Source organism: Apodemus sylvaticus, chromosome 5 (assembly GCF_947179515.1).
Source record: "Apodemus sylvaticus chromosome 5, mApoSyl1.1, whole genome shotgun sequence".
Taxonomy (NCBI): Eukaryota; Metazoa; Chordata; class Mammalia; order Rodentia; family Muridae; genus Apodemus; species Apodemus sylvaticus.
In genome coordinates this window covers 31,852,367-31,859,678 of record NC_067476.1, presented here as the reverse complement: position 1 = coordinate 31,859,678, position 7,312 = coordinate 31,852,367, and the positions used below count along the sequence as shown (strand labels likewise).

Below are 7,312 nucleotides of genomic sequence, written 5' to 3'. Positions count from 1 at the left end.
GAGAGATCAGACTTTTTAATTTGATTTACCCAATTTAAGACCAGCAGCAAACCAAGTTAGGTCTTGGCATCCCAGTGGCCTTGCTTAGCCACATTGCACAACTACAGTGCACACAGGAGGCCTGTGCAGTGCGCCACAGGAGCTGACTCAAGCCTCAAGCGTCATTAAATCCTCTAGTTATTTTCTCCTGTAGAACATTCACCCCTCTCCGCTCTTCCAATCCTAGCTTAAACCTGGAAAAACATAGCAATGCTAGCAATGCTAGGGTCTGGTTCTGTACTGTTTGAGGGGGCCGCTACTGTTCTATGCCTTACTGGGGGCCCCAGATTCAGTGCTCTGCACACGTCAGTCAACCGCTGCTTCTCAGAGTGACTACAGCTTCCATGTTAACTCACTTAACTCCCATGTTTTGTGAGGACAAAACAGAGCTGTCAAGATGGCTCTGTGGCTAAAAGATCTTGCCTTGCAAAACTGGGTAACAGCATTCAGTTCCGAGAAGCCTCAGAATAGTTCTTTTCTGACTTCCACACCAGTGCCATGGCACATGTCTGCATTTACACACACACACACACACACACACACACACACGCATATATACACATAAGCACACATATACATACACCACATACATGCAGACATACACACACACAAACAAATAAAAAATTAAAAATCTCCACAACACCTCATAATTGTTAGATAAACTTGTCCCTTATTATAATAATTGTTAGGGTTCTGTCTAAGCTCCACCCCACAGTTACCTGGCATTAGCCAGGTTGTCCTGGCCTACTATAAAGGGGGCTGCTCAGCCCCTTCTCTCTCATCTCTCTCTTCCCTCTCTCACTCTCAGCTTCTCTCTTGCCCTCTTGGGCTCTCCTCCCCTCCCCCTCTCTCCATGAGGTCATGGCCGTCCTCTGCTTTTCTACTCTCTCCCTCTCTCTGCCTTTCTCTGCCTCTACTACCCCTTTACCTCCCCTCCCCATGCCCTGAATAAACTCTATTCTATACTATGCCAGTGTGTGTCTGGTTCCTTGGGGGAAGGGATGCCTCGGCATGGGCCCATTGGGGCACCCCCTTCCCCCCACACCACCATATACCATATTCTCTAACCTCTTTCTGTTTTTATGATCACAACAATAGTTATAATTATTTTGCTTTAGTTTGGAAGTGTCACTGAAAACCCAGGTTATCAGCCAGTAGTTGCATCGGGGAGATATGGAACCTGTAAGAAATGAAGCCTTGTTTTAGGAGTTAAGTCACTGGGGGTGTACTTTGAAGAAGTCGTTGAGACTGAGGACCCTTCTTTCTCTGTGAGTATTGGCTTTGAGGAAGTGGCCACCTTTGCTGAGTGCTCTTACCACCTTGAAGTTCTGCTTTGCAGCAGTCCAGAAAGTCATGTGACCAGGCTACCATGAACTGAAGGCAACATCAGTCTAACATCCCTCTTAAAGTTGATTGTCTCAGGCATTTTGTCAAAGCAGTCTAAGAATAGCACCCTCCTGGTTGAAAACCTGACTTTCAGGGAGATTCGAGGAAATAAAACGAGCAGAGCAAGCTTTGCTGCGCACTGACTAAGTCCCGGTTCCGTGGTTGGTGCGTCCAACCACGGTCACAAAGCCAGCGAGGCCAAAGCAAAGACTCACTGAGTTCTCCTGGCATTTTAAGGTGACGCAGTTTCTGTCACCAGCCAACTTCCTGGGAGTGTTTGCTCACACTAGAGAAAGCGCTGAGTACTGGCACCAGAATCCAAGCTCTTAAACTTCAGAAGACTGAAAAACAGTGGGGGTCAAACATCCCCAAAGACAATATTGTTTCCCTTTCAGTTTATAAAGTCAGCAAAAGATAAAATCTGAAAGGATACTTCTGTGTTTTATTTTCTTAGGGGATGAAGTTTGCTTTTATTTATAATTTCCCTGGAGGAGTTTAAGCCCTGAGGGGGATAAATTAACACTGTTTTTTTTTTTTAATATATCAAACATCATCAAACAGCCCCGTGCATGTTATTAAAATGAGCCCTGTGCATGAGATCATTTTATCTTGTTACACGGCACACTAGGACAAGCTGCTCAGAATCAATGGAAATGCATAATTAATTAAAGAGAAAAGAATATTCCTTTTAAGTTCCAAGACACATTAGTCGTGTTCTTTCCCCCCCTGGGCTTCTCCCCACTTCCTCTTTCCACTCCTCGGTCCTTGTGAACCGTTCACCCCCCACCCCACCCCACCCCCGGTTTATTCCTCCCTTTCTGGCTCAGGGTAGCCACAATGTCGCTGGAAATGCAGGCAAAGAGCCAGTTCTCTCTGAAGGCGAGGCCACAGGAAACCAGGGCCGATGCTGCTCTTTCCTCAGGAAAAGGGCATCATAGGTTCCTAGAAATAGCCCCCTTCCCACAGATGGCTCCACCACCAACCAGCGCGGACTCACAAGGGCTCACAGGAAGAAAGCCCTGGGATTCCCGACCGAATGGAGGCAGGCTTCAAACAGATTCTTCCCATGAACAGGCCACTTCCTCTGATTCTTCGCTTCAGCAAGAGACACAGCCTGGTTAAGCTGAGGGAGGTCAAAAATCCAGCACCATTTACACTACCTGGGGGCCTTAGACCTGCGCACTCTTGAGCGCAAACCTACAGGATCCGAACAGATATTCTAGCAGGTCTGTTCCGGTTGTCTGGACTTGGAAGTCTGAGAAGAGCTGGTCTACAGATGTCTTCTTGCAAACAAATAACATTTTTTTTTCTTTTCTTGAAACCATGACACATATTTGAAGGAAAGCAGAGTTAAGTTTAGTAAAATATGAATTACTAAAAACTATATGTTTACATGCAAAGAATGTTTATTGACACTAACTAGAAAACAAATTCAACTTACATTTAAAAAGTCGAGCTATTTCTTCTGTTTTGTTTTTAACGGTCTGAATTGATGAACGGCTTTCTTCGCTGAAACCATTGATATCTCTTGCAAGTTCTGTTCAAGACAGGAAAATGATACTCAGGAAAATAATTAGAAACAATTTCCCTAACACTAATCCAAACATGGTCTCTTGGCAATTTCTAGAATATAGACACTTAGGCAAAGAAAAATGACAAAAAAAATCTAAAAAAAAAAGACAACTGAAGATTGTCCAGCAGAACAAGTCCCTTCTAATGTTTATTCAGGCTTAAAACAAAACAAACTCAGCTCATTGAGAAGCTGCAATGATTAATTTGAATGTTCTACTTGATTATTTTCCATTTGTGATTTTTTTTTTGTAGTTAAAAAAGAACTTAATACTTTGTATTTTTCCACTGTTTCTTGGAGACAATGTGTCACTCGGCCCAAGCTGGTCTGGAACTTGCTATGCAGTAGAGGATGACTTCCAACTTCAGATCCTCCTGCTTCTACTATTCAATGGCTAGGATTGCATGTTTGCATCACACCAGGGCACAGGGTGACTGTGTGCAGAGCAGGAGACCTCAGCAACACTTTCCAATTTTCTTGATTTTGTTCATAGGTGTTTTTTTTCCAGGTTTGGGGATCAAATTTTGCATGTATTAGGAAAGTGCTCTACAGCTGTGCTGAATTTTGGGCCTAGAGTCATCTACAGGAGGCTAAGTACCAGTCTTAGTTAGGGTTTGACTGCTGTGAACAGACAAGGACAACATGTAATTGGGGCTGGCTTACAGATTCAGAAGTTCAGTCCACTATCATCAAGGCTGGAGCATGGCAGCATCCAGGCAGGCATGGTGCAGAAGGAGCTGGAATTCTTCATCTTCATCAGAAGGCCTCTAGAAGGCTAGCTCCCCTGTGGTTAGGAGGTCTTTAAACTTACCTCCCACAGCGACACACTTCTTCCAACAAGGCCACACCTACTCCAACAAGGCCACACCTCCAAATAGTGCTACTTCCTGGGCCAAGCATATTCAAACCACCTCAGTACGTGATATCACATGAGATTGGATATTAGCTGCTGTTTATTTTGAGTCTCAGGTTTGTGAGCCTCAGTTTTTCCCTTTATGCTCAGTGACAACACTTCAACCTCCATATACTTTAACAGAACAGAATTTTCTGACTGATTATGGGTAGACATCTATGACACAGGAAAGATTTAATAAGATGTTACTCTTTAAATTTATTATTTTAATTTCATTAGGACTTATTTATTTCATTATATTTGATTTATTTTACGTATTGCTATTTTATATTTGCTTACATAAATGTACTCACAGAAGTCAACAGAAGTCCTTACACTGGGCTAACAACATTAGGCACAGATCAGTCAGTGATGCTATGGCATCCAGTTGGTATACAGAAATAAATCCCTACACAGCAGGCACTAGTGTAGTAGATGCTGCTGCATTCCCGGCAGACATGGTGCTGGAGGAGGAAGAGAAGGAGGAGGAGGAAGAGGAGGAAGAGGAGGAGGAGGAGGAGGAGGAGGAGGAGGAGGAGGAGGAGGAAGAGTTGTGAGCTCTACATCTTCATCCAAAGGCAGCCAGAAAGAGACTGACTCTGCTTGACCGCTAGGAGCCCTCTTAGCCTACCTACATGGTGCTGGTGACACATTTCCTCCAACAAGGCCACACCTCCTAATAGTAGCACTTCCCACGAGCCAAGCATATTCAAATCACCACAGCAGGTAAAATGTTTGATGACTTAGATCCATCCCAGAGCCCAGGTAAAAAAGCCCAGATACAGTGGCCCACTAATGTCTGTGTTTCTTGTCCTCCCACTTTTTGATGGAAGGGAAAGATGGGAGGGGATCATCTAGAAGCTCCGGTGGCCCCGCCCCCCAACACAGACAATAGCAATGGCTGCTAGTGTCTCAAAGCTTCCTCTCCACCCATCCCTTAGCTTCTCCTTACTAAGTCTGCGTTAGATTAGATCTTTGTAGTCATTCTTATGTCTCCTAGTATCTCCTTCCAAAACAAAGGCAAGATGAAAAATTTTACTGAATAGCTCATGGTTGTCAAAAGACAAAAATTACAACAAATTTAGTTTAAAAACCAAGTTGACTTTTTTGTGAATCTAGAATTAGATTCTAGCAAGTTGGGCAGTTGTTTTATAGATCAAAAAACCAAGGGGGTGGCTGAAGAATGTATTTCCCCACCCCTAAGAAAAACAAATGTGCTGTTAAAAAACACATTTTTAGATTTATTTGGTTTAATGTGTTTGCATTTTGCCTGCATGTATCTGTGTCTCTTGTCTGCCCACAGAGGCCACAGAGGGCGTTCATTTTATGGAGCTGGAGTGACAGCAGGTTGTGTGAGGCTGGGAATAGAACCCAGTTTCTCTGCAAGAGAAACAAGTGCCTTTAGTCACTATGCAATCTCTCTAGCACCCCAAAGGCCATTTTAAAGTTCTTGTGTCATAAAGGTTAAAGCTATTATTCTGCCGCGTAGAACTGGTTTGCTTAAGGACTTGGCCGTAATCTCTCATCTGATTTCTCGGAAGAATAACTTTTTGGCAACCTGGGATTTCAGCATAAGTGACTTCGCTTTTGCTCTGGAACTTAGTCCAAATGAATGACCTCTTATGAGTTTTAATTGACATATTTATGATTCCACTCAAATTCAGAAGAAAACCTCAGTAATACCCAGACCATTTATTCTCTCTCTCTCTCTCTCTCTCTCTCTCTCTCTCTCTCTTTCCCCCTCGCTCTCTCTCTTTGGTTTTTCAAGACAGGGTTTCTCTGTGTAGCCCTGGCTGTCCTAGAACTCACTCTGTAGACCAGGCTGGCCTTGAACTCAGAAATCTGCCTGCCTCTGCCTCCCAAGTGCTGGGATTAAAGGTGTGTGCCACCACTGCACTGCCCTTATTCTTTTTTAAAAATAAATTATTTATTTACTTTACAACCCAACATCAACTCCCCCTCTCAGTTCCACTCTCTCACATCTCCTCTGCCCTCCCCTTCTACTCTGAGTAAGGGGAGCCCACTCTTGGGTGTATCCCCCCTCCTCCCCATGCAGCAGCCACTGTAGACCCGACAACACAAAAGAAACCCTTAATCCTTTTTTTTTGTTTTTGTTTTTGTTTTTTTTTATTTGGTTTTTTCAAGACAGGGTTTCTCTGTATAGCCCTGGCCGTCCTGGAACTCACTCTGTAGACCAGGCTGGCCTTGAACTCAGAAATCCACCTGCCTCTGCCTCCCAAGTGCTGGGATTACAGGCATGTGCCACCACGCCCGGCTCCTTTTTTTGATTGTTTGTTTGTTTGTTTATTTATTAAAGACAGGATCTCACGAGGTGGCTCTTGGTGTCACAGTAAACTGGGTTCTATCATTGCCTTCTCCGACACCCTCCACCTCACCCCTGCCTCCCGCCTCCCGGGCCAGACAGGGTTTCTCTGTGTAGCCCTGGCTATCCTGGAACTCTGACCTCAAACTCATAGAGATCCTCCTGCCTCTACCTCCTGAGTGCTCCTCTACCTCCTGAGTGCTGGGATTAAAGCCTGTGACACCACCAACAGGGCGACCCCATCACTGTTCTTTTTTTTTTTCTTTTTTTTTTTTTTTAAAGATTTATTTATTTCATCTCAGAGTACACTGTAGTTGTCTCCAGACACACCAGAAGAGGCCATCGGATCCCATTACAGATGGTTGTGAACCACCATGTGGTTGCTGGGAATTGAACTCAGGACCTCTGGAAGAGCAGTCAGTGCTCTTAACCGCTGAGCGGTCTCTCCAGCCCTCATTAGTGGTTTTCAACCTGTGGGTCATGGCCCAACAGGAGTTACCTATCAGATATCCTGCATATCAAATATTTATTTATATTACAATTCTTAACAATAGCAACATTATAGATTTGAAGTAGCAATGAAATAATGTGTTTGGAGGGGGGCACAGCATGAAGAACTGTATTAGAGGAAGGCTGAGCCTCCGCATTAGAGGATGGATACATTATGCGGTTAATATTTGGAGATCTGAATGAGAAAAACAAGCAAGCAAACAAAACTAAGATCTGTGCATTCAAATTCTGCCCTTGTCCTTTCTGAACAAAGTTTTAATCTTCCTAAACTATACCTTTCTCAGCTGTAGAACAAAATAAGGGTATTGTGAGAATTATATGGTATTCTGAATGTAAAATATTTATAACCAGCCAAACACCATCAACAACCCTCTTTAACCCATCACTGTTCTTGATGGAAAGAATTTTGCTTCTCCAATATGTCCTTTTTAGACGGAGCTATTGGTCCCTATGCCCAGGTACAGGGCACCACCACGTAGAAGGCCCTGAAGTGTCTTTGCTGTCTTCTAGGGCTCTGTGCTCAAGTGCAGCCTAGCTGTGGAGTAACCACCTCTGGGCGCGGGATTAGGGGACACTACCGTTCTTGACAGAC

At 44.0% G+C, this 7,312-nt stretch overlaps 1 long non-coding RNA gene across 1 annotated transcript; it reads right to left on the bottom strand.

The window, feature by feature from the left end:
• Positions 1-2,866: 2,866 nt before the first annotated feature.
• LOC127684161 (uncharacterized) lies at positions 2,867-4,009 on the bottom strand. The gene is made up of 2 exons (XR_007977738.1): positions 3,659-4,009; positions 2,867-2,962 (listed from the first exon to the last, which is right to left on the bottom strand). It is a non-coding gene; the product is annotated as an uncharacterized LOC127684161 (long non-coding RNA).
• Between the last annotated feature and the right edge of the window lie 3,303 nt (positions 4,010-7,312).